General features: G+C 32.7%; 1 pseudogene; it reads left to right on the top strand.

Annotated features, from left to right (window-relative positions):
* The first annotated feature begins 329 nt into the window (after nucleotides 1–329).
* LOC117909786 lies at nucleotides 330–1,191 on the top strand (annotated as a pseudogene).
* Nucleotides 1,192–10,782: the final 9,591 nt, after the last annotated feature.

Raw genomic sequence — 10,782 nt, forward strand, 5'->3', positions numbered from 1 at the left:
GAAAAAGTACTTAAAGATACAAAACTTAGTAAATTAGGTGGTTTTTTTTTGGTTCACATTCAATTAATCACTAGTTCAATCATAATGGAGATTACCAAATATTATTAAAAATATATAATTTGGTAAATTGGGTGATTTTTTTTTTTTTTTTTTTGGGTTCACATTCGATTGGTCACTAGTTCAATCATATTGGAGATTACCAAGTATTACTAATTTACTTTACATTTGTTATTTTTTTACAACTTATTTTAACTCACCACATATACTTTGTAATTGACAGATATGAGACAAGGCTTATTAAAGAAATTATTGATGTCATCCTCAGAGAAATGAATTCTAAGCTCTTACTACCTGTTAGCAAGAACATGGTTGGAATGAATTTTCATTTGGAAAAATTGAAATCATTGATAAAAATTGAGTCAAATGATGTTCGCATGATTGGGATTTATGGACTTGGTGGAATTGGTAAGACCACAATCTCCAAAGTTGTTTATAATAACATCTTCCATCTCTTTGAGAGTAGTATATTTCTTTCAAATGTGAGAGAAAGATCCCAAGACTACCCAAGTCGGCTTCAATTACAAAAAGAACTTCTTAATAGTGTCATAAAGGGAAAAAAATATGGAAATAAATAATATTCATGAGGGGATTAATGTGATAAAACAGAGACTTCGCTCAAAAAGGGTTCTTCTGATTCTTGATGATGTAGATAAATTAGAGCAATTAGAATTCTTAGCTAGAGAGCGTGGTTGGTTTGGTCTTAGAAGTAGAATCATCATAACAACTAGAGATCAACACTTGCTGAAGGAGCATGAAGTGGATGTACCGCCATATGAAGTTAAGGAGTTAGATTACGAGGAATCGCTTCAACTTTTTTGTCAACATGCCTTTAAACAAAATGCTCCTAAAAAAGATTATGTAGATGTCTCAAATGATGTGGTAGATTATGTTAATGGCCTACCCTTAGCCTTGAAGTTTGGGTTCTTCTCTTTTAGTAAAAGCAAGGCTGAGTGGGAAAGTACATTACAAAAACTAAAAAGAAAACCCAACATGACAGTCCAAAATGTGCTTAGGACAAGCTTTGATGGACTAGATGAGATAGAGAAGGATATATTTCTTGATGTTGCATGCTTCTTCAAAGGATGTAATGAAAGGATGTTACAAGGCGACTTGACCATGCAAAGGGTGTAATAAGAGTTCTTAGTGACAAGTGTCTAATAACTCTTTCACATAACATCATAAGGATGCATGATTTGGTACAAGAAATGGGTAGAGAAATTGTTCGACATGATCATCCTAAAGAGCCTGGGAAATGGAGTAGACTGTGGGACCTTGAGGATATTTGCCTCATATTGAGAAAAAAAACGGTATGATCTAAATGCATAAATGAATATAATATATTAATCTAGGGTTAGAATCTTACCTGGAAAAATCTAAACTTCAAACTCTAGATCTCCAAACCTTTAGCCCTACATTCTCCAATTATCCGATTTTTGGTTAATAAAGTTTTCTGAATAAAGAAGATAAGAGGAAAATCTAATTTATACCTAGGATTTTTAATTTTAAAATGACTCTTTTACCTTTAACAAGTTCAATTAATTAATTAATTAATTTGTAATTTACTATTTTGCCCCTAAAGTTTATTTTGGGGTGTTATAGTCAACAGTTAGCTGTTAGTAGTTTCTATTGCCATTATCTACATGGACCTTACCCTTTTAACGCATTAAAATAGAGGATCTTTCCCTTTTAACCTATATATTCACTCATCCCAAAATTTTGAGACTTTTTAAAACGAGGACATTGCTAAAACACCATGTATTTATTTTTATGCATGCTTATCATATCCAAACTAGCCAAAGGTAGGACATGAGTGAACCTATTCCAATATACAAGCCCAATTTATATTTCTTTCTTCATTGAGCAAAACAATGTATGAAAATTTGAATTGGTCAATTGTGTTGATTTTACGAACCAATAATTATGTGGTCCAAATTGCAAACTAGGATATCTTAATGTTGCTTTTACATATGATGCATGTGTGAAATATACCTATCATGTTCTACACAAGTAGTATTGTTTTAAAAGGGTAGGTGTTGAGGCATTTTTCCCAAATGAAGCAATCAAGGCTTAAGCCTCTAATTAAAGAAAACAATAATAAATAATAATGAAGAAGAAGAGAAAAAATTTTCAAAAAATAAAATATTAAATGAAAATTGAACAATAAGAAAATCATACAATTCATAATAATCAAATTAATTGTTTGTCATCATCAATAGTTTCTAATTTAATTCCTCTTTCTTTCTTTTATAATCCAACTCTCTCTCTCTCATGGCTTTATCAAATTTTCTTTAACACTAGCATCACAATCACAAGTAAGGATCATCCAGGGAATCATAATCATATCCTATTGTTATATTATCCTCCACATCAATGTTAATATATAAGCATTCTTCTTCTTCATTCATTAGTTATAATGGTCTTTCTTCTTTTGAATCCCTTTATTTCCTCTCCATTCAGAGGATTAATTGGTTGCTAACTAAGCTCTTATTTCATAAAATATTTAATCCTAGTCTTTTATTTTGAAGGTAAAATAGGATATATATTAACAACACTTAAGAAAAAAGCATACTAGAGTATACATGATGTATACAATAAACACCATTAGGCAAGCAAAAAAAAAAAAATGAAAACAAAAAATAAGCTCCTTCTCCTTACTTGGAGCTAAGTCAATCAATAAATCTTATCATAATCATTGAAAGATCATCCATGTGCTCATTAACCCTAGTCGTAAACTCAAGAAAAAAATATAAATGTATAACAAAACCTAACAAAAGCACAATTCATTAAATCTATTGAATATTGAGGCTTGAACATCTTATAAAATATGTCAAAAAGCTCTAAACCCATTAAAATCCTTTGAATATTTGTGGCTTAAGCCTCTAAAGCTTTGAGGATATAAGCCTCAACTAGGTGAGGCTTAAGCCTCAATTACCCTATGTTGAGGCTATAGCCTCAAGGCTAATTTGCATAGCCTTGCCTTGAGGCAAGCGTTAAGGCATAAGCCTTAATAGCATTTTAAATCACTGTACACAAGAATATTATTGTTAATGAGTGTGTAACTATAGCTTGAATTTAGGATAGTGGATCAAAAGAACATGGAAGAGGAACACAAAGTTGTCTTCTCTGGTAAAGCAAGAGAAGTGGACTATTTGCACTCTCTATAGGCCCAAATTGGGAAATCAATTAAAGGTAAAAGTATTTTCTTGCTTGGAATGCATTTGATAAACATTTGGAGACATTGAAAAGGTAAATTTTTACAAGATGGTCAACAGTATAATAGATGCCCAACAAACTTGATAGACTTGAGAGATAATTTCAGTAACCAGCATAGTGTTTTTGTGAAAACCATGTTGGGCTTGATAGTGTCTTTATTTGATGCTATACATATGTTGATTGAAGTAATACATATATAGAGTTACCTTTCCTTCATTATTTGGTTCTTAACGTTGATAATTGAGTCTAAAATATATTAGATGTGCTAAATTTTGTGATTTAGATTATGCTTGGGCCCTTAATGCAAATAAGGGTACCACATTCAAACTTGATGCAATTAGCATATGGACAAGGCAACAACGGAAACCTCTCATCTGCATCCCTTTGGTGTAGGCCATCAATTTTGTGAGTTTGTCATTCATTTGTTTAAATCCTTATTAGAAACATAGTACCAAAGCATCAACTAGTTCATATTCGAGGTACTATCCTCTACAAATTTTCCCACGAGGAGTGGTTCATAATAGTCTTACCTTGGCTCCTAGTTTCACTCTATAAGAGTAACACCTACAACTACACATTGCACACTCGACAATGTCAACCATTGATCTAACATTCTCACCAAGCCATCGATACTCGAAATAGGCCTATTAGATTTTTTACATAAAAATAAGGGTAACGAAGAAATTTTATCCATCCTTGAATGTGTACCAATGGATTATTTGATCCATATTGATGTAATGAGGCTAAATGAACTAGTAAATATGTTCCTCTTCATGTCAATTGATTCGTTTTTCCCAATTGGTGTCTCAGCAGATTCATATCCAACTGGTACTCTTTGATTGAGAGAGTAATCAATAAAATTTATAACCTATTACACCATGAACTAGGGTAGCAAAGACAAAGCTACTATAGCATAGTGGCTCTAGGATCGTTCACTGGGAAGGGTTTTCAACTCACAACTGATACCAATTCAAAGTAAATTAGTGCTTTTTCATTTCAAGGTCAGCTTTAAAAGAAAACATAAAGATGTTTGAGTGAAAAGGGTTTGGTCTTAAACTAACCAAAAAGAAAGTAATGGAAATTACTTATGAAGAAAAACATTCCTTGGAGGTTCAGGTTTACAGGGGAGGTTCCTTATGCAAAAACAGAGCTCCGGTCATTTGGTTCATTTCCTCGCATTAGAGAATTAACATGTAGTCAATTCTCTAACCGGTGCTGTACAGAGGTATCCTTTAAATGGATTTCAGCTCTAATTCCCTCTCACTGATACAACTTGCAATGGCTCGTGCCTCTCACCTAGCATTTGCCATTCAAGGTGATCTTTAACTTTGGACTTCCCTTCTCAAGCTCGCAAGAGATAACTAATGGATGTCTCCTTGGAGTCCAAAAGCTTACCAAGTGTTGGCAATTCTAGAAAATCCTACCTCTACGTCACTTCCCAAAAGCTCGCAAGAGATAAACAAGTGCATCTCCATGGACGGAGATCATTGGCCTTACCAAGTGTTGGCTCAAATGACTTGAAGGTGTTTTAAGTTAACTAAAAACATAGAAATCATTAAAGGATCACACACTTTCTTTTCATTCATGGTTGAAACCACAAAGCTACTAATTCATGCACTTGGAACCTTTCCCGGCTACCTTAACTCCAAGGAACTAAAAGTCTAGCCACTCATTCTCTGAGGAAACTTCCTCAGAGCTTGTTTGGTTAGAAAGAAAACTAACAAGAAAACAAATATATCAAGGAAAAACAGAGCAAGTGCTCTCTAAATTATATTTCTTCCTTCTATTGATTACAAAATAGATCATATAAGAGATGATCCTACATGATGTCTTTGTAGAGAAAATTACAAACTATATATATGAGGTTATTCACCCTTTCCCTTGCTTAAAGACTAAGGAATCCTATGATAAGTGGATTACAAGGAGAGTTTGGGAATTTAGACAACAAATATCTAAAGCAAAATATCCCAAAATATCTCAACATGTCGGTCGGAAATATCAGGAAGCTTAAGGAGAACACCGTAGCTGTGCATGTCTAACCGGGTAGGTGCTTCCAGTGGATCCGAATATGTCTATCCGGAGAAGTTGAAGCATCCTCCTCTCCCATCCGGCTGTGAGATATCCGGATGTAAAATGTCGGCGCACAGAATTCCTCCTCGGGTGGACTGAGCTATGTTGCGCAAGGGGGATCGTCTGCGTGTGCAAGGTGTAGGGACCCCTCTCCCGGATGACACAGGATGCGCAAGGCTATCTGGATATGTTCCATTCGGATTTCCCAAGAGGACATGCCCGCAATGCTATCCGGACTCCCTAAGAGGAAAAGGCGGCGCAATGCTATTCGGCACAACTCCATCCAGACGAAAGCATATACTATCCGGATATGTTGTCCGGATAGAAACATTGACTAAAGTGAGTGAGCGAGCCTTGCTACAACCCACGTTCCGCCGCTCTCCAATGGTGTGTCCGGACGCCCTGTCCGGACATCTTTGCCAAGGATTCCAAAGAACTCTCCTCAATCTCAGATTGCTTTGGTGATCATAAAGCTATCAAAACACCAAAGCTTAACACAATTTGATTAAAATTGCTTGCAAAGGTCCTTAATATGTTAACTGGGTTAAAAGGTGATAACTACTACTCAAAAGTGTTTATAAGAGCTAATTACAAGCTATGAAATAACACTTTTTGAGTAGTAATCATCAACATATTTTACTGTCTAGGAGTCAAATTCCTTTCAAGTCCTAAGTCCAGACAGAGAACACTCTTGAAGGCTTTGATCTTCACTTTTCTCTCTTCTTCAACTACCAAATCCCTCCACGTATAGTAAATTTCCCTCCCGCTATTACAAACGAATGTATCGAATTCTTTTAAGTTCACCTCTTACTTTTCTACTATCTTGTGAAAACTCAAACCGATTAACAATACAAATCTTATTCAGCTTGAACTAGAGCTTATAACTTTCATCACATTTTTTATAACTGTTAGTAATCTCTCAATGTTATCTCCATTGCTATCATACCGATCTATTACATATAACCTTTGTCTCTTGCCAGGATTGTGGCTAATGCTATAATTGAAATTAGAAGAAGCCATATGGGTTAGAGTTTCAATGAGTTTCCTTTGTCTTGTTACTGCATCAAGCTCCCCATTAATCTTGAAGTATCCATCAAAAGAGAACTTTAGAGGAAGGTCTTCTACATTCCTTAAGGAGTCACTCATGGTTCTTCAACAGTTGGCACAATCCTAAGATGGGTGTCGGGGTGGCGGTTCTAGTAGTGCTCAAGGTAAGTAGTTACATTAGAAGGACATTTTCATGTTATGTTTTAATTGTGAAAACTAGTGGATGTCTTTTATCCCATTTTTATGGCAATGAATCATAAGTTATTGTCAACAAGGAGATTTAGAAGGGCATTTGTTATGCCTTTTTGGTCATGAGGGTCAACGAGGAGTTAACTGTTATGTGACTAGAATAATTAGGAGTTCCTTGTTAGATAAAACAAGTAGGTCTATAAAAAAAACTATTGAAAGTCTAATATATAAATTGTCATGATGATGGGCTAAGATCTAAGTAGGCAGAATCCACAGGGCCTGCTAGTCCAACACCTAACAATACTAGTCTAAAATTTACCTTGATCATAACCACAAGCCCACCATTTTTTGTAAAAGTAATAGGTAAACCACTATCTAAAATAAATGGGGTAAACCATAAGACCAAACAAGAAATTCAGCTTAGAGTCAATGTTAAAGTTGAATTCATTTTCTATTTGGATCATGACAAAGTGCTTTGAAATGCAACTTTTTACCAGGTTGACTATCTCTCGAAGTTATTAACATTCCCCAAATAAGCTTTGAGTAGAGTGGTGACATTATTTTTAGGATCAAGACAAGACAGTGCAAGTATCATTATCACCTTCTAAATCTTGCATTGTAACATAATTAAAGTAACCCAACACTAGGGAAATTTAATACTATTATGTTTAGTTAATATATGGTTTTGATATTGCTAGAGTCACTTCCTCTATTGTTTGTGGCTGGTGAGAAATGATTTTAGTACGGGTAAGTAAGTTGTACTTGGCAACAATGAATACTTCCTTTTCTTTTCACGTTCGAGAATTGATCATGTGGTTGTTTCCATTCATTCCATTAGGCTAGTGTGGTTCTTTCATGTTGTTTTCTTTATTTTTCTCCTATAGTAATGAAATACATTTTTTTTTTCTACAAGTGTGCTACCGAAAGCATATCTGAATGGTGGTGTGTGCTTGCAAACAAATGCTTTGTCACCCCAAAAGTCTTCAACTAATCTCTCTTCATGTGACCAATGAAAGGATGCAAAACCTATTTCCACATAGGATGATGGAGTCTCTACTGTACCAACAATTGATGAACCAATGCATGTAATCATCATGCTTTTTTCTTAAAATCTATGTTTTGTACTTTTCTTCTGACTTGGATGATTAGATCTACTGAATCCTATTTGTTAGAGTACACTTTGCTGCAATGTTAAGCTAGGTTCTCCCCAAAGACATTGTGACTTAACAAATGGTAATGGCAATTTTTAAGACGTCTTGTCTATGTACTTTCATACGTTCAATGACTCTTTTCTTATTTTTGATAATAGATAGATTACACTCTTAGAACATGCTTGGGATTGTTTCCATTTGAAATGCTTTGAGTTAAAGATCTTTAAAAAAAAAAAAACGTTTTTAAGTAGAATTAGCTATCAAATCCTTTTATAGGAAGTAGTGTTAGTGATTCTTCACCTTTTAAAAAAATGTTTTTTAAATTTTATCAAAGCTTATATTACGTTTGATAATTATTTTAGGAAATATTTTAGTTTTTTAAACACTTGAAAATTTTTAACTTTTAAATATTAAAAAAAGAAAAAACACTTTTTAGAATTATTGTCAAACACACTCTTAATTTTACTTCAAAAAAACTTTTATTAAAATATTTTTTAAAAGCAATACCAAACTAGCTCTTACTTTTTTTTTTTTCATCAGGAAGGAGCTAGAAGGTGCCTTGACCTAAATGGAAAAGCCATAGAATATAGAATTTTGGTTCATTTAAGGCCAAAGATGACCAAGAAACCATTCGCGGCATTAATAAAAGCCAAGTTTTTAGGCTCCAAATTGGGATAATCTATGTACCTAGACTCAATCCGTATGCTAAACGTGCATACTACATAAACAATAAACGTCACCCTTATAACTACCTTCTAATTGTTTTTCTTCTTCTTTTTAAAATTATTTGTTCACTTGATAGTGAAACCCTCATATGGCCTAAAAAATATTCAAACATTTTGCATGGTATAAAATGTTCTTTTAGAAAAGAATTATTTTAATGAAAAACTAGAACCTTATTTGCTAACTACACATTGATTTTAATATTTTATAGTGACAATAAAAAGACGAACAAAAGTTAAAAAATATAAGAGAGTGTGGTTACATAATTATTGATAGAATAAAGCTTATTTTAAGTTATTGTATTTTTTATTTTTTAATGTTTACACTTTGAATTTTGATTCTTAACATTTCGTCAAACTTCAAATTAGTGGGTGGTGGTATTGCTTCCTTGTATGGGGAGTTGCGCAATTTTTCATTTCAATTTTGGAAGTTGTTTGTGTAACTAAAAATTTAAGCAAAAAATTGATCCACCGACTTTTCCATGTCACTTATCATATTGGGCTGGTAAATGAGGACAAATGGGCCCATTCATTTCATGCTCTGCAAGTAGAATCTGCAAATAAGAGTTAGGCTTTTAAAGGAAAAGGTAAGCCCAACTTGATGGAGTGTTGGGTTCATTTTCGGGGTCAATTGGCAAACTGTACTTAGCCCGTAAAGGTTTTGGTAATTGGAGCTAAGGACATTCATCTAGGCGTGATATCTGAAGTGGAGCTAAGGACATTCATTTGGGCTTGATTGTTTGGACATGTTCATGTGGGCTCATTCATTTCCTCTATCTCAGGATGATATGGGTAAATACCTATCCTTTGGGTAATGCTTTTATACGAAAGAATACAAAATTTTTAATAGTAGTATTATTAAAAAAAAAAAAAACCCCTCTTTTCAATTTAATAATTTTAAAAGATTGTACTTTTTTTTTTTTGGGGGGAAATCTGAAAGTGATTTAGAATTAGCCTATATAATTGAAATGAAATTTGGATTAAAAATATTCATATTTTTTTTTATTAGGAATAATGAATAAGAAGAAATATTCTTAATCTTCTTTACAACCTTTAAACTCAAGAAATTTATCAATATTTACATAAAAAAAATAAAAAAATATTACACTTAATTTACCTTTGATATGATAAAGTCCCACTAATATGATATTATTTAATATATATATATAGATGCCTTCAATTTTACGAAGAACTTTTGAAGAGTCCCTTGATTTTCTCTTGCTCCAAAATTATGGCTTTAAACAACAGAAACAAAGGTTTTAACTCTTACCTGAAAGGAATCAATGAGAGAACCAAGACTCTTGATATGTTTAATCCTAGTAACTTTTATTATTTAAACCTTAAGATTGTTGAGATAAGAAGTGAAATATTATGGTGAAATAAGGAAATTAACTCATTAATGGCAATGATCTTATTTGGATGTACTTGACTTGGGTATTCAACAATGAGTCGTGAATAAACTTCTACTAATAATTCTCATGAGAAATATAACACAAGATGCAAATAATTTGTTAAAACATCTTTATCTTTAAAGTCACAATGTTGAAGTGATCATAAGCATTTTCAGAAGATTATATTTTTAAGCATGGTATGTCCACCTTTATAGATAACAATGAGATGGGTTCATAATGGGTCATCCCAATCTTAACTTGATCCTTATTATTTAAATTTATTCTTGTCTCCATCCTAATAAATAAATAAATAAATAGGATAACTGATCAGGCAGGTGATATTCATACCCATTTAGAAATATACTTCTCTTTTTTTCCATTTAATTTTTTATAATATTAAATTTCTTATTTCTTATTTATTTATTTTTAATTATATTAAAAATATAATTTATAAATAAAAAAATATCATAGTTTAATAATTTATTCATTTAATATATATATATAACTAGAATAAGGCAAACCTGAACAAGGTAATACTTAAACCTGCCATAAACCTAACGTAAGTTATAAAAAATTTTAAAATTTATCCCACAACTATTTATCCTTGTCCTAAACCAATCCTATTAGGAGTGGGGTGGAATGAAGATCCGAAAAAACCTATCCATTTCTATCCTTATTTACTTTGTATGTTCAACTAACTCAAGAAACCATTTCCATCCTTATTCACCTTGCTTGCTCAACTAAATCAAGAAAGTAGGTTATTGCCTAAGTGTTTAGGATTGCTTACAAGAATCCTTTATTGCTTTTTGACTCCATCTTCAATTTGGGCAATTGAGACTGATACAATGTCAAACATTCAAAAGTAGGTTATGTCTTAGGTTCAATTTAATTCCTTGATATCACTCTTTGATCATACTTTCTCTTTGATCATACTTTTGG

The sequence above is a fragment of the Vitis riparia genome, unplaced genomic scaffold, assembly GCF_004353265.1.
Source record: "Vitis riparia cultivar Riparia Gloire de Montpellier isolate 1030 unplaced genomic scaffold, EGFV_Vit.rip_1.0 scaffold349_pilon_pilon, whole genome shotgun sequence".
In the NCBI taxonomy this organism is placed as follows: Eukaryota; Viridiplantae; Streptophyta; class Magnoliopsida; order Vitales; family Vitaceae; genus Vitis; species Vitis riparia.